The sequence below is a fragment of the Passer domesticus genome, chromosome 8 (genome assembly GCF_036417665.1).
Source record: "Passer domesticus isolate bPasDom1 chromosome 8, bPasDom1.hap1, whole genome shotgun sequence".
Classification (NCBI taxonomy): Eukaryota; Metazoa; Chordata; class Aves; order Passeriformes; family Passeridae; genus Passer; species Passer domesticus.
Window position 1 is genome coordinate 30,804,633 of NC_087481.1, and position 23,616 is coordinate 30,828,248.

General features: G+C 40.0%; 1 long non-coding RNA gene across 14 annotated transcripts in view; it reads left to right on the forward strand.

Moving 5' to 3' along the window:
• Positions 1-1,332: 1,332 nt before the first annotated feature.
• LOC135306367 (uncharacterized) overlaps positions 1,333-23,616 on the forward strand; it is a 114,120-nt gene continuing 91,836 nt past the window's right edge. For 4 of the 14 annotated variants that reach the window (XR_010367171.1, XR_010367179.1, XR_010367173.1 and 1 more), the window contains exons 1-2: positions 1,333-1,462; positions 1,676-1,749. This is a non-coding gene — a long non-coding RNA (uncharacterized LOC135306367). The other 10 variants (XR_010367174.1, XR_010367177.1, XR_010367170.1 and 7 more) reach the window with 10 other exon arrangements.

A 23,616-nucleotide genomic window follows, 5' to 3' on the forward strand; every position in this document is an offset into this window, starting at 1 on the left:
CTCTCAGCGCCGTGCCAATGAAAGCTGCTTCACTCCTATTCTGTTGTCACTTGCAGGACATTTTGTGGTGCAAATCAAACATTCCTGCTTTGCATGTAAAACACGGATGGAATGAAACCAAGCCTTTCTTTCCTGGGGAAGTGTCAGGTGCAGATTGTTCCCTGCACCAAAGATTTCCCAGGTCACAGAGCAGCTGTGGCAGGCTGGGGTGTGAGTGTTGTGGCAGGGAGTCCATCCTTGTCAGGCATTTGTAAATCCTGCCGTGGCCATGGTAAGGAGTTTATCTGTCCGATCTGAGCTCACAGATATGAGGTGTTCAGGGAGGAAAATGCTGCATTGTGGCTGAAGCAGCCCTGGCACAGGAGCCTTCCTGCAGTGTGAACTCACACTGTCAGACTGAACTACGATTCTGTTCCTGGAGAAGCTGCACAATGCATTAAAATAACAGCTGGGAAAGGCTGAGCAAAATTTTGACTATTTCTGACACAAGGGCAAAAAGACAATTATATGAATACTTGTTTGAATCTCTGCAAAGGGCTGATATGGTGAAATGTTGTTATATGCAGAAAATCACTAATGCTTTTGCTGCTATTTTTTAACGGGGTATAGACTCCTGGCAATACCCACATCATATTTACAAAAAAGAATAAAATCAGTTGATATACCAAATGTATTCCTTTTTATATTAAAATGTCTTTTGGGATACCGTCCTAGAACAAAATCAGTTTCTCTCCTACATAAATTATTTTGTTCAGCTTGATTGCATATATACAAAATGAAGATGAAATATCTCTAACCTTTCACAGGTTTTTCCAGTTGTTAGAATGAAAAAAGAAAATTCTTTTTTCTTCATCCCTGCAGACAGTATTTCTTAAATAAAACAGGAAGCCTTTCCATATTTTTACCAAGTAATTAACCAGTGATGAATTTCAAACTGGTATCAATCATTTCTGAAGTTCTGCTCATTGAGTTCAGGCAAAATGCAGTTAACTTTGAAAAATAACGTAAGTGAAAAATTTTTAATCTAGCCTAGGTGTTTTCCAAGTAATGCATCTGACACCTTTGGAACATTTGTTTTAAGTGTTTGTCCAAAACCCCTGTAACTGACTTTTTCACTGACCTCGGTGTAGACACGCAGTTTGTGGTGATTGGGGTGGGGCTGAGCCTCATCCCCAGTGGGCACAGCTGTGAGCAGCAGGTGAGCAGCACTGACAGCAATGAGCCATGGAATGCCCAGGGGCACTGACCAATCCCAAAGGCAGCAGAGGCACACAGGTGTAAGGCATGAGGGATGAAGGGTATAAAAGGTTGTAGTGTAGAACAACAAAGAGCTGCAGATGGCTGAAGTCTTCTTTGGTGTTGGTTGTGCTCTCACTGTCATCCCAACACTCTATGTACCTGCAAATATCTTGGATTAACAACAAAACCTGTGAGAAAATAATGGCTTGTTTGGCATAGGGAGGTAAAACACTCTGTGCTCACACAAAATGGGTCCCTACTGCATCTTCTTGACTTGCTGATTTTATCAGCTGGCAGTTTCCAGTAACATGGAGAATGAGGGGTGTCAGCAGGTCACCTGCATCAGCTGAAAGGGAACACACATGGGAAAGTGGGAGAATTTAAAACACAAAACTGGTTTGAGAAAGGTGACTGTATTCTCTTTGTCTTTTGTTAGTTCTGACTGTGGCCCTCAAAGGAAGAAAATGTCATCACAGCATATGTTTCCAGAAATCTCAAAATCAGCAAAAGGTAAGGTTTATGTGTGTATTTCTGTGTCCACTGCTTATCTCTAAATACAGTAGTAATAAGCACAGAGGAACCTTTTTCAGCTGGAAGACTCTCTGAGGACATTCCAGAACAAATATTTAATGTTCCAGTTTTTCTTTCAATGTTCATGTAAGCGTAGAAATCTCACCAAGAGCTCCAAAAATCATGGGGAATTTCCTCAGCAGTTTTGATCTATATAATTTCTGAAATTGTGTTTTACAGCTCTGCTCAGTCTATAGATAAAAATTTCCTATGAAATGCTTTTTTTTAAATTTTTTTTTAATTTTTTTGGTTTTGTGTGTGGTTTTTTTTTGTTTGTTTGTTTTTTTTTTTTTTTGGTAATCATTGGTTTGTTCATGATTTGAGCAGCAAACCATCAGGCTCTCCACTCCTGTTACCCAGCCTAGATGGCCTCTTGGATCTTGGCGTCTGGGTCAATCTCATGTTGCTTTTGCTCCACTGCAGATGTGTAACATCTGCCTTTGAGACAAGGTAGAAAAGAGATAGACTTGTATGAATTTTGGTATGGAAGAAATAGCAGGAAGGAAAAGAAATTTAACAATCTCTTTCAAAAAGCATGAGACAAGAAAGTTACACACACCTCATTGTCTCTTTTAGGTGAACTTTTTAGGTCAAGTTTTCTTGAAGTGAGAAGGGAAGTTAAAAAGAAAACCTAGCCTACTTAATCACTTGCACAGCTTCAAGGATAGTTCAAGATATAGTGCAAGGCACAATTAACATCGGCCCTGGAAGTGGCTGTAAAGTGTATGCTTAAAATGAGTCACAGAAAAAAAAAATGTAGCAAGTAGTTTTTCTATTACTGTCAAAAATACACTTTATTATTAAAAAAAAGTAGACTTAATTCATTCTAATTAGAACACCTGTTTAAGAGAGGAGCATGTAAAATAGAGGCAAAGCACTGATGAGTTTTTGAATCATGTATTACTTTTATTACCACCTGAAGCCCATATTTAACCTCCTGAGTACAGCAATCAGCAGAGATGATGTAAGAGGGGACTTCTGTATTAGTTGTGCATGAAACATGAATGCCTTCCAGGGTTTTTTTTTCAATACACAAGCAAATGGGAAAAAAAAGGCAGAAATAAAGGATACTGTGGTAGACAACAAGGAATGAGGTGGTAAAACTAGTGAGAACTGTAGTAGGATAAGGGATGCAGCTGATGAAAGTGTGGTCCCAAAGACTGACAAGAAAATGGGTGTGATTAATGAGCCAGCACTGCAATTGTGCTAGTGATAGGGACCGGGGGAAAAGTGGAGAAAGGGGAGCTTCTGGGGCAGAACCTGAGGGTGGATATCCAGGATGGCAAAAAACACAGTGGAATAAAGGATTTAATTGCAATTTCAAAATTGAAGGACCTGTGTAAATCAGGCAAAATAGAAAACACTTGTAATGGGATAGAAGCAAGATGGCAAAGCATGGCTAAAATGGACACTTCTGGACTCAGACTGCTTAGGCTGAGAATGGTAAAGCAGTTATCAGGCACAAACTACACTAAAATTGCTATCTACTACAAGTAAAGGATAATTAAAAGAGAAGGATAAAAATGAGTCTGTAAATGAGTGTGATTGAATTGGAAACCCTGCACTAGAGGGCTGAGAAAAGGACCAGGAAATGGGGCTGCCCTCCTCTCTCTGCCAAGGCAGCAGGTAAACAGGGATGGCTGGGAGCAGCATCAGCCTCTGTGGGAAATGGGGATTTGGGAGCTCAAAGATAGGAGCAAAGTATTTTAGGACAAGAGGAAAATATTTTAAAGGCCATTGTAAGAGCTGACTGAGGAAAAAAACGGGCTGGCTGACAGTAGCAGAGCTGGGAGGGCAGTGTGGAAATGGCAGAGAGACTTTTGAGGAGCTAAGGAGGGAATTTCCTGTTGCAGAAATACCTCAGCTTGTGCTGTGGTGGATGTGCCTGGACACAGTCGAGTGCCTGCCTTAGCCATGGGTTAAGAACAACAAATTAAGAGGATTAAGAAGGATGTTTGAGGAGCCTTTGGGATTGCTCTGTGATGGTAGGGCTGAGTAGCTGAGGCTCTGTGGCATTACTGCTGGGGAACAGGAATGATTAATAAGCCTGGGGCAGTGCCCATTGCATTAAAGATCTCAAGTTCAAAATAGCTTTGAAAAGATGTCAGCTACTCCAAAGCATTTAAATACTAGCAGTGTCCTCAAGTTACAGGTAGAAAAGTCATCTGGAGTTTATTTTAGAAACAACAGAAAAAGCCTTCAAGGCAAAGGGCTGTGTGTTCAAGAGGGTTATGAAATCACTGAAATGAAATAGAGGGTTATGAGTTAAAGTAATGCAGAACAATGTCACTAAACAATTAAGCTACAGCATGCAGTCAGGACAAAGTGGTAATTACTTCATCAGATTGATTTGGACACCAGTGTGGTTAAAGAAGAGCATAAACTTTGTCAATGACATATATGGAAAAGAAGAGGGGGCTGCAGATTTTACTCGTGGCCCCAAAATAAAATGCCTGTTTTCAGCAAGGGAGAAATTATTGACCCTGAGAACAAAACTGGGTAGCTGTTGAGATGGAAATACATTAAAGGTTGAAGAAAACCCAGAACAAACCACAGCAAAGAAGGCAGGGAATTTCTGCCATGACCACATTGGTCATGTGTTAGAACCAGCTCTGAAGGAGGGCAGTGAGCTCAGACTGGCAGGTGAGCCCCAGGATGTCAGCTGGGTGTGGAGCTGCTCCCAGGCTGGTTTGCAATGAAAGCTGTTGTCTCGAAGCACAGAGAACACTCAGCCCTCAGAGCAGAAGGGTGCTGTGCTGGAGCAGTGGGCACCAGACCAAAAACAATAAGTTTGCTGCTGGACAGCTCAGTCATCCTACAAGGAGGTATGAGAGCATAGCCTGACCAAATTGCCTAATACAACAGGGAACTCAGCTCAGTGAGCTCTTTGCTGACTATTTTTCTTTGGTAGCCAATAATGATATTCATTGCAGGTGTAAGATGCTACTGCTCTGACTTCATTATTCAGTGGCTTAAATGCTTTGACCTAAGTTTCTTGATCCTTGATCCTGTCCTGTCTAAAATGAAATCTCTACCCAGAAAACACCTTGAAGCAGCACTTCAGAGCTCTGTGACAACCAATGAGCCTTATCAGGTCACTGAATTAAAGCTGTAGCAGAACTTATTATCCAGAGCCTTACAATCAGTGATACAATGTAAAGTCAATTTTAGAAAACTTTCTGTGCTTCCAAAAGACACCTACAGGATATAAAGTTACTCTAGTTTCTCCTAATTTTTGCACACAATGTAGTGGAAGACAACTGGAAGGGTTTCTTATATTTCTCTCTTACTCTTAGTGCATTTGCAGCCATTTGCAAAGTCCTAAAACTACACAGGTTGTTGAAATTGTTTATTGAATAAGAGAAAACAAAGCCATATAATTTGCCTCAGAGCCTAACCACTGGAGCAGTGGGTTAAGTTAAATGCAAGTCTCTATGCTAACCTGTTTCTCTGAGTCTGTCACATTTCTCTCTGCCACTTGTGGTGGGAGGAGGTCCTCAAAGAAAGGATATTTGGAAACAAAACACTGGTTTTGGATAGGTCAATCAAAACCAACACATTTGTTGCAGAGCAGCCATTATGAGAGATTTACGATGGGATTTTCTTTTTTTATTATATCTGCATCTTTTCTTACTTCTGGAAGGTGTCTGTTCCTAGGTAAGCTTTTGTGCACTTCTTTTTGGAACTGACTGTTTTTATGTACTAAAGCTGTGCCTCTGCTATGGACCACACTGTGCTGGCATTCAGTACTTGTGCCTAAATCCATGCACTCGGAAGTGACCACAGTAGGAGTGTGCAGGTGGCTGTGCTGAGGGGCTCTGCCTTTCCCAAGGAACCAGAGGTGCTGGCTGCACTCTTGTTGCTGCACAGCTCACTCAGCCCTTGCTCCTAAGCAGGAATTTGCCCAGCATGCATTGATTCCACACTAAGGATTGTCTGCCTTGTGCTTTTAGGCAGATATGGGTCTCCCATCTGGTTCTGCAGAGGTGATTCAGGAGAACTGAGTCTCCAAGGAGCAGTAAATGCTCTAATACTTCTTTTTCTGAAAACTTCTGGGAGACAGCAGCTTGATCAGGAATAAAAATGAATCACAAATGCTGTAAATGAGCTGATAAATGATCAACTGAGTATTCCTACCTAAGTATTCATTTGCTTGTATAACACTGTTGATCTCTCAGAAAAGCCATGCTTTTGGATGAGACCAAATGCTCAAGGTGAAATCAGTAGAGGTATTTTGTGAGCATCTGAGAAGCATCAAGAAGCAGAAATGTTCCACTGTGGCATCAGAGGTTAAGTGCCCTGGCCATGACTGTTCCAGGAGTGAAAATGTGTCCACATCTTAAACCAGAGAGAAAATGAAGTATTAAACACAGACTTTTTAATTATCCATGTGAAATCTCACAAGCTACTGCTGATTATTAACTCTCACACTTACTTGTGAGTGTTCATGGGGCTGCTAAATATATGTTGCACTGCTTTATTTGTTTCAGAAAAAAAGGAAGCAAAATGGATGGACTAGAAAAATAGAATAATGATCCTTTAGGCAATTCTTTTTCTGCATCCCAGGAGAGAGCTGAGAGCTCATGGGTTCGGATCCAGATCAGCAGGGTGTCACAACACAGAAATAAAACATTGTGTTTTGAATGAGAAAATGTGTTGTATAAGTCAAATTAGAATTCTACGCTGTATAACAACATTTTAAACCTTTTAATTTACATTGGGAAGGTGATCCAGCTCAAGAGACATTTGACATCAACCAAAAAATAACCTTTTTCAACAAACACTTCCTGTTAGCTTCTTAATAGACTTTTTTTTTTTCTTTTCAAAGCTGAAATAAAAGATGGGAAAAAATCAATATGTAAACACATGGAGAAATTTATTGGCTGAGAGTGTGGGCAGAACTAATTTAGATAAGGCTATGCTTCTGCAGTAATCCAAGGTTTCAAAATCACCTCCTTTGCAAATGTTTGACCTTATGAGTAATCCACAGTTGATGAAGGTGTACCAGAAAAGTTTGCTTCACTTCTGGTACTTATTGATTAAAACAAATAATACCTATGTTTTTAGTTAATCAAATTTTATTGGTTTGGTTTTATTTGGTTTGTAATTTCGGGTTTTAGTTTATTTTTTGCTTTTTTTGTTTGTTTGGTTTTGGGGTTTTTTGTTTTTCTAGTTTGTTTTTTTTTTTAATTTTGAATATAAATATTGTAATTGCCTCAGAGATAGCAGAATGTATTTTCTACACCTGGCTTCAGAAAAAGCTTTCCATGTGCTCACAAGAAAAACCCCATGAAACCATTCATTCTGGACTCCTGAAAAGCCTGAGACACCAGAATAAACTACTTCCCCTGTGCCAGTTGTTAGCCAAAATGTTCTTCCTGCAATGAATACCAGTTTTTTTTACCAGTATCCCATTTAGAGGTTTTATTTGGAATTATGTAGAAGAAAGCACTATAATCCCCATGGTTTCAACTTTATGGAAGTTCAGTAGTGAGGACATTTTTTTTGAGACAAACAGTTCCTTAAAAAGAACTTAGAGTGCAATCTTTTATAAGAAATTTTTCCATTTGAAGATAGAGCTTTAGGCAGGGCTCTATTTCAGCCAAAGGCAGGATTGATCAAACCTTCGTAGTGGGACCTTAAAAAGATTTGTGCTAGAACTGCGTGCTGTTGGACTCTTTTGGGCTCATAATCTCCAATCCTTTATGTCAGTGCAGCCTGTGGGGTTCCCAGCTGAGGTCTGGCTTTCCTGGGATTAGTCTGTGATATAATAAACACAGCACTTCCCACTGGTCTGTCAGGGCGGAACACCAGTGGGGTGAATGCAGGAATTAGTTCTGTGATGGCTCAGAAAAGCTCTGTAGCTAATGGAGCGGGACTCCTGCTCTGTCTCATGTGTTCAGCAAGCTGGGGATTGCAGAGTCTGTCTCTGATCCTGCAGTTCTGCTGTTGATGCCTTGCTTGCACCTCCCAAACAGCCAGGAGGCAGCTGCTGCTTCCTGCACCTCTGCCACCTGCATTTCTCATCAGCCTGGGCAAGTGGCAGGTCACTGCTTTGCACGTGGTGTCCTTGCAGCTGAATGAGAGGATAATGGTGAGGAGATCTATCTCTGCACACCCCTGCATGGTGTTTGAAGGGCACTTCTTACATTCTGGGTGATCTGTGGCTGTTCGGTCCTGAGCAGGGTGTTTTCATCATGTGGAGACAGCGGGAAGGTGGCTGAATGAATAATACAGAATTGGCCAGGCTGGGGAACACCTTTGAGATCATCCAGTCCAACCTATTCATGGCTTGGCAAGGAAGATGTGTGGAATTCCTCACAGGCAGTGCACAGTCTGTGAATTGCCACTGTAAATATTCACAATGTATTCCAGCCACACTCCTGAGCCTTCCAACTCCCATGGAATACAGGAATTGTTCTTGTGCAGCTGATGAAGGAATCTGTATCATTGCAAGCTGGTGGTTTGGAAGCTTTCAACAGCTCAACAGGACCACTCTTTTTCCTTCTGCTTCCAGGAGAGGTCAGGGAGTTAACCAGAGGACATCCTCATTGCTGCTTGTTCTCATGAAACAATTATATCTGACAATCCACCTGTTAAAATCTTTTCAGGTTGGGGTAAAAAAGCAGCAACAACAATCAATGATTCCATAAAAATTATTTTCTATTTTTATATTTTTTTAAATTATCATTACTGTCATTATAGGACATGAAGAAACAACGTGAACATGCTGCTGTTCTCAAGGTAAAGAGGGAAGTTCATTTTCTGACTCCAGCATTTATAGATTTGGTGACAGTGGATTGGAGGGTGACAGTGCCACCTATCCAATGACACTGGACAAATTAACAGTTCATCAATTTCTCATCTTCCATAAAAGAATGCAAAACAATAAGTTATTTGCAGATTTCTCACATGTTTTCTATGTGAGAAAGTTTGGTACAAGAATGTAAACATCAGAAAGCTTAGAAAATCTTAAAAAATCTGGGTTACGTGTTACACCTTTCAAGACTCATTACAGACACAGGGTATCAGACTTTCAGCATCCCACCCACAAAGATACTTCGTTCTGCAAGAAGGATAAGGACAAATAAGGTAAGAGTATTACTTTGTAGGGCTTGTCCTGTAGATCAGCATCCCTAGGATTTTATTTCTAATTTGTCTGAGTGGCTGTGCAAACTTTATGAAACTTTAGCACTTAAAATTCAAGTAAAATTGAGTAATATTTAATTGATGTCTTTTTCTATACCATACTGGGCCTGTCACTACTGATTTTAAATCAATGACTAGACTAGCAAAAATCTTAAATTTTCTCACATCCTCTGCTGCCTCATTATAAAGACATTTCAGACAAGAATACCATATATTTTATTTTTTTCAAGTCCTTTTATTTCTTCAGATAGTAACAAACACTGTAGGGGGAGAGGCTGAACCTGTCAGCCGTACATGGGAGAACATGAATCCTGACTTATCAACAGAGTCATCAGACCTCTCAAAACTTGATTTCTGGCTTGGGTAATATACACATATTATTTCAGACCACTGACTTGCAGTGTATTATCAGAAGAGGAGAGGAGCTTGAGATCTGTTTCCTTCACACATTGGCAATGAAAAAAAATCACTTCTTTTTTATGTTCTTTCACACTTCTCGAAACAAAAATTCTCTCACAGATGTTTTGTTCAGAGCTCAGCTTGATGGGAAAAGACATATGTGGGGAACACATGAGTCAGCATTTTCACATTCAGGCTTGTTTACTGCCACATGCTGTGGAAAGTCTTGGCCAGAAGGTAAGGGGCTTTATCACCAGACGCTGACAAAAAGTGTGACTCTGATTATTTTCCTCTGGTTCTAGTACTAGGAATTTCTGCAGTTTTCTTTTCACTCCTGTACATCTGTGTGGGGAGATATGCCCCAGCAGGAGTGAAAGGAGCACTGGAAGTGTTCAGTGGATTATTCAGCCCTCAGGTTTCCCTGGTGCAGACTGGGCACTGGGAGGGAGGCTGGCTGCTGGTGGGGGTGTGAGGAGCACACCATCCACTGCTCCCTTTAGAGATGGGGACTGACAGTCCCCTCCCATAGCTGCAATCCCAAAATGAGTAACTTCCTGGAGCTGTGCTGTCAGAGTCAATAATGGGAATGAAATAATTTCCTGCAGGAATGGTGAGAGCTCAGTTCACCATGGCAAACCCCATCTCAGGGGTCCCTCAGCAGCAGAGCATTGCCCCAGGCATCACTGGATGTGGGAGCTCAGCAAAGTCCCCACAAATCCTTTTAGGATTATCAATGTTGCAAAGGTCATAAATCCCAGCCTGGGATAGCTGTGAGAATGCCAGTCCCAGATGTTTGCTTGAGTAGTTCAGCCCTGTTTAGAAAGGGAAAGGTTGCAGGTGATTTGAATTGTTTCTGAAGGGAGGGCAGGCAGCCCCACCATGGGATTCCCCCCCGGCCACTGACCTGAGGGGCTCTGTGTCACTGGAATTTTTTGGCATACTGTGCCAAAATTGTAAAATCTCAATCTGGGAAAAGCATCACTGCCTATTACCCTGCTGATGTCAGATATTGTCTGTAGTGCTTTGGTGTAATGGGAATGGAGCAGGGTGTGGAGCTTGTGCACGACTTTCCTCCTGCCCTTTGGACAGCAGTGTCTACCCCTGCCTGGGAGTCCAGAGCATCTAAATAGCAGCAAGTCTGTAAAGTGCTGCTCTGGGCTTTGTTCTTTCATTAAACCCCAGTATTAACATTTGCTACCTTTCATGGGGAGTTGGAAAAAGGAATTCAAACATAAAGAATTTGAATATCTGAATGTGCGTAGACAGAGATATTGCTCTCATTCCCTGTCCCTTCCTAACTAGACTTGTGTCTTTCTGAGCTGATTGCATTCCATATGTTATTTCAAAGTGTTCCTTTGTCTTCTCCATCTCATATTGGAGATGCAAAATCATGGCTTCTCCTCTAAGAAAATCCTTAATTTCTCATTCCTTATTGTATTCAAGTCCACTGATGTGTTTTCAGACCAAAAAACCCCACAAATGTACAGTGACAGTAGAACTGGAAATATTTATTTGAATCTATATTATCTAAATATTTTACTTCTGGGTTCCAAGACATGAGGAAATTGTCCTTTGTTTGTTTTCCTTGAAATCATAATTACTACACTGATAACCCCTCATTTTTAAATTCACCAATTTCCTGTAGGTAGATTCATTTTTATCATCAGAGTTTGGCCAGTTCAATCAACTGTTCCTGTAGGATATTTTTCTGTGTTTCTGTGTACTTTTTAGTGAGAAAAACAAACAAAAAACCCCTCAAAACCACACATTCAATAATCTATCAGAAATCTCAGGAGGCTGAAAAAGCCCCATATTTCTCTCACTCTTTTGTCAGTTTAGAAATAAAATACTAGAATAGAGCAGCTTCTCCCCTCAAACACAATGCAATTTATTTAATAAGGTATCCTATTGCAAATAATTTAAATACATCGAAAATAAATATTAGATTTATATAAACAAGCAGGTTGAGTAACCTGAAGGGAGAGTAAATTGAAATAATCTTATCACAGGCACAATTTAGGCTTTGTTTTGGTTTACTTTAGAAGATATATATTTTAAAGTTATGCTATATTAGGGATTTCTTTGCACATCATTTAACATCAAAATATAAAATAAACAAGAAGGTAATGTCTTATTTAAATATTCATAAGTGTCTGACTCTGTGTCTGCGAGTACTTTCAGAGCTATGCTGTATCTCTAAGGAGATGAAAAACAATTTATTATTAGTGCATATTCTTATAATCTAAATATCATCCCAGAAGAGGAAGTTTTGGCAACACAAAATCTGTCTTGCACACTCTGCCAGGAGATGTTTGCCTGCTCTCTATTGTGTGCTCTTAACCTGATGAAATGAAAGGGACCATTTTCCCATACCTAGAATTTCATGGTTTCAAGAAGTCACCAGGAGTCTCAATTACATCTTCTGGTGGTTGCCATGTTTTCTAAAGGAAGTACATAAACTAAATCAGGAGAGACTGCTCTGTCTCTTTATCCCATTCCTGGAATGAAAATGGCAGCACATATGCTGTTTCAAGATCAGCAGAAAGTAATGATCATACTGTATCATATTTTGTATTTCTGAAAAGAGAAATAACTACACTTGGGTTGTTTTTTTTTTTTGGGGGGGGAATATATTTTTTTTAACCCAGTAGCAAAACAACTTTTCTCTCAAGGAGAATTTCTTATTTTTGAAGATGAAAAACTAAGGGCTGAGAATCTTATTTCCTGAGGATCTTATTTCCTCACTTCAGTCAAAAAACCTATCAGAAGAACTTGGAAAATTACAACATATTCAATGTTTGATCCATTCCGTTCTCAGCCTTAAAAAGAAATGATTAAAAATTCATTTTGAAGTTAGCTTTGCATGTATCCTGTAGATACAAGCCTGGTTGACAGAGTGGGTTCAGATTTGTAGACATCTTTGTACATGTAAGAATAAATAAACAAGAGGACTAAGAATAGATGGGAAAGTGCAAACCAGTTTGTTGGGCTTTGCTGACAAACTCTCGGGAGTGACATGTAATACATTGGGCCTGATGCAAATTTATCATGGGGAGGTGGCTTTAAATATTTAATGTGATGGTACAGGGCAGCTTTCTCATTAGGGATTAACAGATAACGTAGTTTACTTTGCTTGTGTACCTTCTTTAGATAAGTTACTTCTGAATTTTACTGCTTCAAATACTCCTAAGACGAAACCTAGAATAAGCCACAAGCCCTGGTAGCTGGCTAATGATCCATCTTGTACCTTTACAGGCTACTTGCGGTGCTCTTGTGGAGGTTGAAATGCCCAGGTTGATCCTCTTTAGCAGAAAATGGGTGGCAGAGGCTTGGTCACTCCTGAAAACATTTTGTCAGGGGAGGAATTCACATTCAGATACAGAATTCCTGCCCTCTGCCAGTGTGTTCACTGCAGAGTGAAAACACTCTGATAGAGCTGCACTTCTGAGGGCCCACTGCAGTTCAGAGAACTGACTCAATGTTGGTTTTGAGGACTTTATGTTCTCAGTTAATGGAAAAATGTCATAATTGGCAGACTTAGCAGGAGAAAAGCAATATTAACTTGAGAATGCTTTCAAGTAGACCATTTATTTATTGCTCTTAAAAGAAATCATGAAACTCCTTCATAAAATATGAGAAGTGCCCCATCAGAAGCTTAATGTTATTCCATTGCAAAACAAATCTTGGCCACAGTATTTTCACTTTTGTCTTTTTTTCCTGTGAGCTTTCTTCTGTGTAATGATGAGGATTAGGCGGGGCAGCAGAGGCTCCTCGTTCATATCAATGTGATGTGAAGTCAGTGTCACTCCAAACCAAATGAAAAATGACTCAGGGCTGATGGAGAATTGCCAGTCCCATCTGGTGGTGGCACTTGTTCCCTAAGTGAAGTCTTAGCTGAGTGTATGTGATTTTATTTGGGATGTACCTTCTGCAGTTGAGACAGAAATGACAGCATGGATGTGAGAGCATCTTCGTGCCCTCCTTGATGCTCTGCTTCTCAGCCACTTCTCTTCAGCATGTTTTCCTTTTCTCCTCATTCCTAAATTCAGATTTGAGTGTAGCTAAGAACTGCAGGATGTATTCCTCCTGTGTTAGGATGAGATCAGAATCACTGAAACAGTCCAGAATGCAGGAGTGAAACTGAAATATGGGAATTCACCTGGCAATTCCCCTAATACTTCACCCTTTAACTTGTAGAACCTTTCTGACACAGTAGCCTCATATTCTTTAATTTCCCTTCTTTCACAGGTTGATGGGCTTGACTGTTTCAGATAGCAGAAATTAGGATGCAAGAATGGCTGTGGCCTCACAGAGAGAATGCTCAGTGAGCTTCTTGTGGAGCTGTGCCTGGGAGCTGGAGGATGCTTTTGCTGGAATATCAGCTAAGAATTGCTTTAAAAGGCAAAGATAGTGAGGAAGGAGGAAAAATAAAATTAAGCCTTGTACACACCTAGGATTTAATATTTGTTTGAAAATCAGGAAAGATGACTCAGGTCTAAAGGCCCTGTCCCTGCACAGCAATGCTGAAAGGCAAAGAAAGCAAAAAAAAAAAAAGGAATGAATGTTGATTGGCAAGTATTTAATATGTGAGATTCTGGTTTTGTTGTCAAAATATCTGGATAGCTACACTAGCCGCTGTTGCTCCGTGTTATAGTTTCAGCTCTCTGGAGGAAACCTTTTAGGCAGAAAATGCCAAGGTGGTAGAAGTTTCAACAGACGAAGGATGAACAAATGGGAGGGGAGGCAGGAATGGGGGACAGGGTTGTTTAACATGTGCTGACAGAACTAACGTGGCATGTGAAACCCACATTTCAGTACCTGTCCTGAAGCCTCTGGTTGCCATCAAGAATGTACCTAAGACCTAATTTTTGTCTAGACAAGCAGTGAAGACCAGCAGCTGTGATTTCCTTAACAGTTCATGCTACCATAGCACTCCACTGCATTATTCATGTTTTCCTGACGCATGAAATATTTGGTGTCAAGTCCAGAACATCTTTCAATTTAAAAAGAGAGAAAAAAAATTAGAATGAGAGGGAGAGAGAGAGAGAAAGACAAGAAAAGGTCTTGTGCAGAGCTGTCATTAATTGTGTTGGTATAACTGGCAGCATGACTAGGGATCTTGAATTCCTTCCAGAAATAAAACCAGAGCAGTTCCCTTTTTGCTTCTTTGTTCTTCTTCTGCCTCTATGTTGTTTGGCTTCTTAAGGTGTTGCTGAAGATTTAAGGATGTCCTTGAATCTCCATTCTTGACTATTAGATTAAAACTCCTCCAGATGAGGGTGTTTTTCAGAGTGTCACTGGGTCTTTGGCTCCAGGCAATGCTGTTTTGTGCCACATTTCTGATGTTCTCCAACTTAATGCCTTTACACAACCCTTTGGCACATTCTTTATTTTCCTTTCTTCCTGACAAATCTTCCAACTTCTCTTTCTCTGTAGGCTTCAAAAATTAATGTTGCACATTGTAGCCTATATGATACCTATGCATGCCTGCCCTAACAACTGGGCTCTTGAATTATATTTATCCCTTATTTGGCCATTTGGTTCTTCCCTGCTGATCAGCTGTCAAATAAAAACGCTCTCACTGTGCATGTCTTTGAGTTGATGTAGATATTTGAGTATTTTCAGGAAATACTGTAGTGCATTGATTTTATTGTCCATGATTTTTTTTTTTTTTTTTTGGTGGTAAAAAATGCCATTCTGGGAGTGAGAGAGACCAAAACCTCCCAACTCTCCCCAGAACAGCACATGAAACATTGAGCAGTGCTGGTGGAAGTGTCCTGACACAAGTTCAGTCTTTCTGCTCATTCTAAATCTGAAGAGATCACTTTGACACGGGGCATTAAGCAGTTTCTCAGTCCTTGGTCTCTGCAAATAGAGGTGAGAATTTCTGTCAGCTGTGATTGTGTTTTGGAAGCTACAGCCGCTCTTTTATTTAGGAAATTCTGTAATTTCTCTACAGTTTTCTTTCAGGAGTAGCTCACTTTCTCCACTTCATCCTAGTGACTTGCATGAAAACTAATTAGTGGTACAGTCTAATTAAGTCTTTTTTTCTGGAAAAAAATAGATTTTTTTCTGTAAAGGGAAGATCTTAAAAAATCAAAGATGTATATTAGCTTTCTGAGTTCTTCTGCTAAGGTCTGGATTGCCACCAGAGATAGTAAAAAGAAGGCATTCATGTTTTAGTAATGAAATTTTTGTCATCTTTTCGGTATCAAAACTGGACTGTGAGGTTTGTGGTTTTTTGGTAATTCAACCCTTCCTCACTTTCCTCAGTATCTTTTTTCAATTTTTTCTCAAAGTTATGGTACTCCACCAGAACATGGTGTCTATTTGCTGCTAAGTAGAAAAAAATAGAAAAAGCTTCGGGCCACTCTTCATTCCTCTTCTCTTCCTTTCCTCTGTCTTGTTCTTGTCTGCTGGATCTGCTTTGAACTTTATTTTTTTATCTTCATTTTATTCCTGGGCTAAATTTTCCCAGAAAATTAGGGTAAGGCTCAATGTAAGACCAATATTCTGAAGAGACACCTGTGTTGTAGTGAGAGTGGGGACTGTATTCTTTGCTCATGTTAACCAGTTTGTGGCAGTGCAGTGCTTTGAAATTTGCAGGAAAGACAGCAGAGTTTGCAACTTAGAGCAGTGATTTTAGGGATTAGCCCTTGTAGAATTCAAGCTGTTAGTCAGGTGAAGTCCACAGATCACCTGTTTTAGCTCTATTTCATTTGACTAAACCAACCCAGGTTGTCAACCTGTTCTGTGCATGTATGGATAAGCAAAGAGAAGAAATGAAACAAGATGCAAAGGATTTGGGTGTGTCTATTCTGTTGGGATTATGGTTGAAAGCTTCCTCCCAACATTCTTGCAAGAACATTCTGTCTCTGAAGCTGCCTGGTATGCTGCACAAGCAATGTACTTGAAAGAAGAAAGACTCCATAACTTAAAATTCAAAATGGACAATATATTGACTGAACTAATTAATTTAACATGAAATTTTGCTGAAACATAGAATGTGAAAGTACTTTTGTGCAATTTATCATGTGCTGTGGGTCTGAGAAGTTGAGGCTTGCCTGGTCTCTTTTCTTCTATTACATCTTCTCTACCTTCTCTTCTGGATTTTTTTTAACAAATCTGAATAGACAGCTTGTGAATTGAGGAGTTTAATAGCCTAAGAACAGGTCCTGCATCATCTGCAGCTGTAGTTGAAGGACAAATCAGCTCTTGCTGGAGACTGGAAGGAGCAGGGACCACCATGCTGAGCACGGACTTGAAATGCAGGAGTATCTCCAAAAAAGCAATGGAATAGCTTTCTGAATTCCCATCTCTGCTCTTTAAGCTTGCTGTGTCACATTAAGAGCCTTTCTCCTTCATCAGTTCATTGCCATGAGAATAAATGAGCTGTCACACACACTGAGTACTCTGGGCTAAATGCTGCTTGGAGATGTCTGAAGTTTTGTTTGTGTCAATAGAAGTTTCATCCACGTGCACATCCATGAATTTTTGTGCCTGTGGGATGGCATTTGCTTGACATTATGGATTCAGTCGATGGAGAATGGGAGGAGCTTTAATTTTTGAGGGGAAGTCACAAGTTAGTCACCTGCAAGTGGGATCTAGTTTCTACTTCTTACTTCAAAAATCACCTCATGAATTAATGAAAAAAAAAAAAACCAGCAAGTACACAATCAAATTTATGAATCTCTATATAAATGGGTGGTTTTTACACCAGTAAATTACGTCAGATTTATTTTGTGTTGCACATGCTTTTTAAAAACACATGATGTTGCAGCTTTTTGTGTACACAACAGGCATCTGTCACAGTAAAATGTATTAAATGTGGTACTGAGCGTCAGAGGTGGCTAGGTGATTAGAGTTTGACCTTAGTGAATCCAATCAAATGTTTTTGTTGACTTCATTAGGGATTTATTTTTTTTTCCTTAATGATAGACATAGAAATAAACTGATGTCATTATCATATTTTATGTTTTACTGCTAGCACTGCAAAGAAAAGGATCTATACCTACTTCCTAGAGTAAGCCTTTGAGGGAATGTGGAATTCTTCACAAGCATTAATTCTGTAAAAATATATTGTCTTTTCAACAAAGTAAAATCCCACTCTCTAGACCACACAAAATAAAATAGATTATTATAGCACTGTAAAAAAAAAAATCAACTTTTCTAAAGGCTAATGGAGTTCCTGATATGAAAGTATTTGAGAAATAATATATATCACGAAAAAGTAAATCAGTTTTAGCAGAAGTAGCACTCAGTGAAAGATCAAGGGGGCTGGGGGAGATGGTGGTGACAAATTTGTTGTGACAATGCCGTAATAAGATGTTTTCATTAGGCCTGTGCTTCCTCCTTTCCCTGGCTGCCAGAGCATGGTGGTTTTGTGTCTGGAAATGAAAACAAACCTTAACATGATGGATCAGAACTTGGAGAGAATGTTTCTATTTACTTTTGTGGGGTTTTTTTAGTTTGTTTGGCTGAAAATGTCACCAACTCCAGTCTGAGGAAGTAAACTCCCCTGCACCAGCCCCTGGCAGCAGACTTGTGACAAGGACGCTGAATGTGCTAAACCAGCATCGAGATGATCTGTAATACAAAGGTCAAAATAAACTTTACAGGGTAAATAGGAAGGATGACAAGTGCAGCTATTTCAGAAACTCCTAAAGTGACTCAAAGCCTGCTGACTAAAATCAGTGGGAGCCAAGACTGGGGCATCAAAGAAAAGTGAGGGAAAAGTTTGTTTCTCTTGCTCATCATGCTATTACTTTTATTTGTCTTCCTCCTTTGTAAGTAGGGTAGGACTTTTTCTGTTTGTTTGTTTTTAAAGTTCTTTTGTTCTTATGCCTTAGTTCTCCTCTTAAAAAGTAACAATTTGAGAACTGAATTTCTTCCATCCCATTGGATTGAAAGAAAATATTATCTGGTTGCCCTATACTTTGAGATAAAATAAGTTTAGGATTGTTTCCATGTTAAGCATAAAAGCTTATTAAAGCTGTGTGAAGAAAATTGCAAACAAAAAATATTAGCAAATCCTCCTGAATAGCAAGCATATCCCCTAACATTATTTTCTTTCCAGTAAAAAAGTTAAACAAATCTAAGAAATTAATTGATAGCTTTAGTTACATCAATATATATTAGCAATAAACTGCCAGGAAAAAAATTAATCAAGAAACAAACATTGCAATATTTATGCAACTATCCTCAGTATTAACAACAAAAGGACAAACCCCAGAAAATGCGTGATGAATAATGCAGTTATTTCTAAATGGAATTAGTTGTTATTTTAAGTTCTCTGTGTCACATCACAATGTTTTTTTAGGATGTGAAGTGACAGGGAAGACTGGGAGGCCAGTCTCTCTCAGTGAGTGCCTGTCTGCTCCTCGTGCACTTTGTAAAGGTAGCAGGAGTTTCATCTGGGAAGTCCTTGCATAAACAGCCCTGGAGTTTTTTAGAGCTGGATTGGTTTGAATCTATGCTTTTGAAATTTTGGAGAAAGCAGAGGTCAGAGAGGGTAAGACATCTCAAACCAGAAGCTCAAAATGAAAGCAACATGTCTGAAATTAGGGAAAAGAAGCATTTTCTGCTCATATTGGCCTGTATTCCAAGTATGTACTTGAAAGACTTGGCAGTATTTTAAGTATCTATTAACAAGCTTCCTTTTTGGAATTACTATCACTAAAAGGGCTCAGACTCAGGGGATATGTTCAGTGTACAGCTGCAGAAGCTGACACCAGGGCCACCACCTGAGCTCTTCTCTTGGTGGCAGCACAGAGGTCAGCCTGTCACCTGACCTTGGTGGCCTTGCACACACTCACCTCCAGCCTTTAAAAAGGGAATTGTAGCTGAGCTGTGGCAAGCAGCACAGGATGGCTAAATCCACCTGTGTCTGCACAAGCAGCTCTTTTCTTGTCCCCTCTGTCACTGTCTGCTCTCTTTTCCTGAACAAGGGAGGGAGAGGAGTCTGAATTACACTGGAGGCCTGGAGACTGTCAGGTTTGCACACTGAACACAATGTCTCCGGTGTGGTGGCCATCAAATACCCTTTATCAGTCGGGTTCTTGGCTTCAGGGCACACACATCATTATTTATGCTGTGGAGGAGGCTGTGTCACAGGAGCCAGGCTTGAAAAATTTCTGGAAATCAATGGTGAACTTTTGTCATGTAGCCATAGATAGTAGCCCTAGAATGGATGAATCTGTGGGGTGCTCTTTCTTTGCAAAGAGTGAGACATGCAGGTATATGGAAATTTTACATCTTTATTTCCCCCTACCAGTCTATATTTTTTAAATCAACACCAAACCTTCAAGATGCTTTCTGTTCCTCTGATGATACTTTCTAGCAACCAGGTCCTTGCTAAATACCTTATTATTTATTTGAGTGGTATCAAAAGATATGCTCATTTCCAAAGTGCTTGGAAAAGTGTCAGGTGATTTCCATTATACGACCTGTCCTGTTTTGCATGAGCAGAACAGACATTCAGGAGCATTCTGTAGAGGTTAAGAGCTCTCAAACTGCCAAAATGATTTTCAGAGTTCAGGGTCTGAGTCTGCCTCCTTTCTTGGGATTTTCTGGCATCCACAGGTATTCCTTTGGAGTCTGCAATATTTGATGAGCTGGAAAGCTTTCTCACCCATTTTCTGTCTCTGAAGCGAGGGTGGATGTGTCCCATTGGTTCCAGCCCCCAGAGGAGGGTATGTGATCCAGAGCTGCACATTTGCACAGGATGTACGCCCCACGCAGTGCATAGCCAAGGTTTTAGCTGAAGCTGTGGATTTTCATCCCAGGGTGAAAGGCTAACTTGAGTTTCCTGAAGAACTTTCAACACATTTGTATGATGTCACTGCTATTTTTCTTCCATGCATTCAGGGACTCTGAATTGCTATAACTTGTTCTAACATTAGCAGCCCTTCAAATTCTCTCCTCTGTGCCATAAGTTCCAACATATTAACCACCCTTCTCTTAGATATTCTAGGGGAAAATTACATGTTTTCATTTTATTTGTTCTTTCTGACTTGTGTCAAAAGTGTGCTTGTGTTTATTATATTTTTTCTGCAAGGAAAGAAACCTTTCAGCTTTCATTCTTTTCTCTTGCAGAAATCACCAATGTCAAGTAAGGTCTTCCCTTTTTATGCTGATGCAGGTCCCTCATGATAAAAGAAAGATATGACTCATACATATGTTACTGCAGAAACACCTCTACACAAATAGGCTGAGGTAAAAGCGCTCATTGGAAGCTTTTGTATGATGTGAGTGAGTGAGTGAGTGAGTGAGTGAGTGAGTGAGTGAGTGAGTGAGTGAGTGAGTGAGTGAGTGAGTGAGTGAGTGAGTGAGTGAGTGAGTGACAGAAAACCTGGCCAAGGTGTGGGTGGGGTTTTAGCTGAGTTTGATTTCTGGTAAAGCTCTGGCTCTGCAGGGCCACTCCAGGCTCCACACAGACACGTGACAAGAGATCCCAGCCTAAACAGCTGCATCTGGCATGTAGGGTCTCACAGGGAAACAGGTAACAAAGACGTGCCATAAATGTGCCCAACTGGAGGGGCTGGGGAGAGCTGGGAAGGGAGGGGTTCAGTGTCTGAGAGTTCTGCAGCTCTCAGGAAACTCTGCAGCCCTTTTGGCAGCTGACGAGGGAGTGACGAGCTCAGAACAAGTTGACTAACACCAATTTGACAGAATTTGTTTTTGACAGACCATTTTGTAGTTCTAATTCCTCCTGAGACTCTTTTAATAGCCTAAAATAGCTCAGTTATGATTTTACTTATCCCTGCAGCAAGCAACGGATCAGGATACCAATGCTGATTTCCAGAGCAGTAACTGAACATCAGGGTCATCCCTGAAAAGCTCTGTCCATAGGTAGATGGTCAGGTGCAGCTCTAGACTTGTTCTGTATCATTTTATCATGGCACTGTGATTAGAAATGTATGACAAAATATAACCCTCCAGGCTACTCATGCTAAAAGTGACTAAATAGTAATCATATCATTTTTTCACTCCGTGCATACCTAATGGGAGCAGAGTACAAGTAATTATTGTACAAGGGGAAAAACATCTGTTGTGACTACGATATAGGAAAGATAAGTAGTTGAACTGTGTATCTGAGAGTGTTTCCAAGAACAATAAATGTACTATATCTATTCAAGCTTGAAATATGTTGCTATGGTAGATACATTAATTACCAAAATAGCAGCATGTGAGTGGAAAAAAAAGGTTTAAAAGTCCTTCTGATATTGTGGGGAAAAGCAATGTGGAGCAGAAGGGGATCTGTCTTTTTAAAGTAAATACATACCTGAGTGCTTTTTGCTGACACAAAGGCATTTTGAGATTATCTGAGCTATTACAGCACTCTCCTCCATATCTACCTGATGCATGAGGGACTGGGAGGCAGGAGAACAGGGATGACATCTTCACACCTGTCCATACCTCAGTCAGTCTGTTCCCTTGTTTCCCTACCTCCTGGCCATGGGCTGTGTCCCACCCAGCACTGAGCAGAGCACTGTTTCCAAGGAAGTGCCCATTCTCCCATTTGACAGCAAGAAAAACTACACTCTGTCACTGAGCTGTGCATTATCTCCCTATTGAAGACATTTTTGAGCTTTCTTTTTTGCTCTTTGAAAAAAAAAAAACCCTGTCACCCTGAGTGTGTAAGCAGACAAGTTTCCTGACTCCAGAGGCATTGCAAACTATTACTAGAGGAAAAAAGTACCCTGTCAGTATCTAGTTCCCTGGAAACCTCATGGTCAGTTCAGGTGTTTAGAGAAAACAACTGTGATAGAAAACTGTTGGACACTTAAATGGCCATTAGAGATAACTCAGATGCCCCTGCAGAGGTCTTAAGCCTCTGCACAGATGTTCTGAATTGAGAACTTGGTGCCAGGGGTACAATTTTCTCCCAAATTAAAATCGGTATCTGACCTAATCTTGAATGGCAATATTGGAAGAAAATGTCAGTAAGATCTCAGCCATTCCTTCAGAGTTAAAAGACAGTTGGAGCAGCAGTGTAGGAACCTGTGAGGCAGCAGTAGAACATTTTCTCAGTTGTTCACCTTTCCATCACATGCAGTTTAAATCCCTTCTTTTGAATTATGCTAAGATGTAAAAAGGCCCAAATGCCACACAATGTTGGTTTTATGTAATTCTGAGATCAGTGGAAGAAAAAAAAAGCCAAGAGAAAATCCATGAGGAAAATCTATTTTGTAGTCACAGAATTAAAACACAGATATAGAACAATATTCCAGATTAAAAATACTTTTATGCCTTACATAAAAACACGTATACACACAGAGTTTGTCTGATGCCAATTATGGTAGTGGTGCCCAGCTTTTGTGGATGCAGAGGTGGTGTCCAAAATGTAAAATGACATTCAATGAAATTAGTTTTGGAAAGGCAGAAAGAGTGGCCTTACTTCATCTCTGGCTCTGAAACACAGCGATGACTGTGTAATTGTCAATGAATAATTTGCATTGTTGTGCTTTTTCACTGCTGGATGCATATGCAGAAGGAAGATGGCCTAGAACACGGGTGCTTTTAGTGTTCCATTCCCTTTCTCCCCACAGAAGTCCACTCCATAACAAGACTGTTATCCATAGCAGGAAAGCATCAGGATGCTTCTTGGAATCCTCACCTCTTTATCAACAACCACAAAATAACAATCTACCTATGATCAAAATTCTTCTAAAAATCAATGTTAACTTCTATAACAATAATAAATGGAAATTTATGCATAAAATAAATTGGGGGGCAGGGGAAATCAAAGTTTTTATGGAAACAGTTGCCATGAATAATCAAACATTAAAACAGAGGAGAAAAGAAAATATTAAAAAGGGGAGAAAATGAGAAAGAGAAATATTATATTTCTTGCATTTTTTCTTAAAGCTTTGCCATTTCAGCCTATGACAGTCCATTCCTCCCTAGCCATATGTCTCAGTTATTTTCATATTAAGTTGGGTTGTTATAAAGATGCCCAGTGTTTGTTCAGTGATTATTCCCCATTAATTACTGTTGTGGTTTCTGTGAACCTTCCATCCAGGTGGTTTGTGAATACAGTACAGGACTTTCATTAAAGGAACGAGCTGCAAGCAGAGCTCTGAAGAGACCTCATTCATGCACAGTGCAAGAGAAGCAACAGAAAGTCAATTATCTGGCTGTAAAATTCTCAAGGAAAGCAATTTTAGGGGATAAATCCAGAACTGAAAGACTGGAGAGGAAGCACACTGGGATTGGGTGATTAAAATTTATCAGGGAGGCCAGAGTGCAGCAGGTATG